This window comes from Lagopus leucura, unplaced genomic scaffold, assembly GCF_019238085.1.
Source record: "Lagopus leucura isolate 7727_CA_CO unplaced genomic scaffold, USGS_WTPT01 34428-0_obj-0_obj, whole genome shotgun sequence".
Classification (NCBI taxonomy): domain Eukaryota; kingdom Metazoa; phylum Chordata; class Aves; order Galliformes; family Phasianidae; genus Lagopus; species Lagopus leucura.
The window spans coordinates 1,723-2,002 of NW_024964570.1; the positions used below are offsets into that span (position 1 = coordinate 1,723).

At 56.1% G+C, this 280-nt stretch overlaps 1 protein-coding gene across 1 annotated transcript in view; it reads right to left on the reverse strand.

Annotated features, from left to right (window-relative positions):
• The window catches only part of LOC122191762 (plectin-like), a gene marked incomplete at its 3' end in the record, with an annotated part of 1,538 nt that overhangs the window by 420 nt on the left and 838 nt on the right, over nucleotides 1-280 (reverse strand). The gene's annotated exons all lie outside the window — the stretch shown is intronic.

A 280-nucleotide genomic window follows, 5' to 3' on the forward strand; every position in this document is an offset into this window, starting at 1 on the left:
GCAGCTGTGACACATGGAGCAGCTCTGCAATGCATGCACTGCAACCATTGCACTGCAACTGCTGTGGCTGTGTGTGACACATAGAGCAGCACTGCACTGCATGCACTGCAACCACTGCACTGCAACCACTGCAGCTGTGACACATGGAGCAGCTCTGCATTGCATGCACTACAGCTCTGCGCTGCAACCGTCAGCGCTGTGCACAATGCGCTCTGTGGTCATGCACTGCCATCATGGGCTGCACGCTGCATGCAATGCAGCTCTTCACCATGAACAGCAC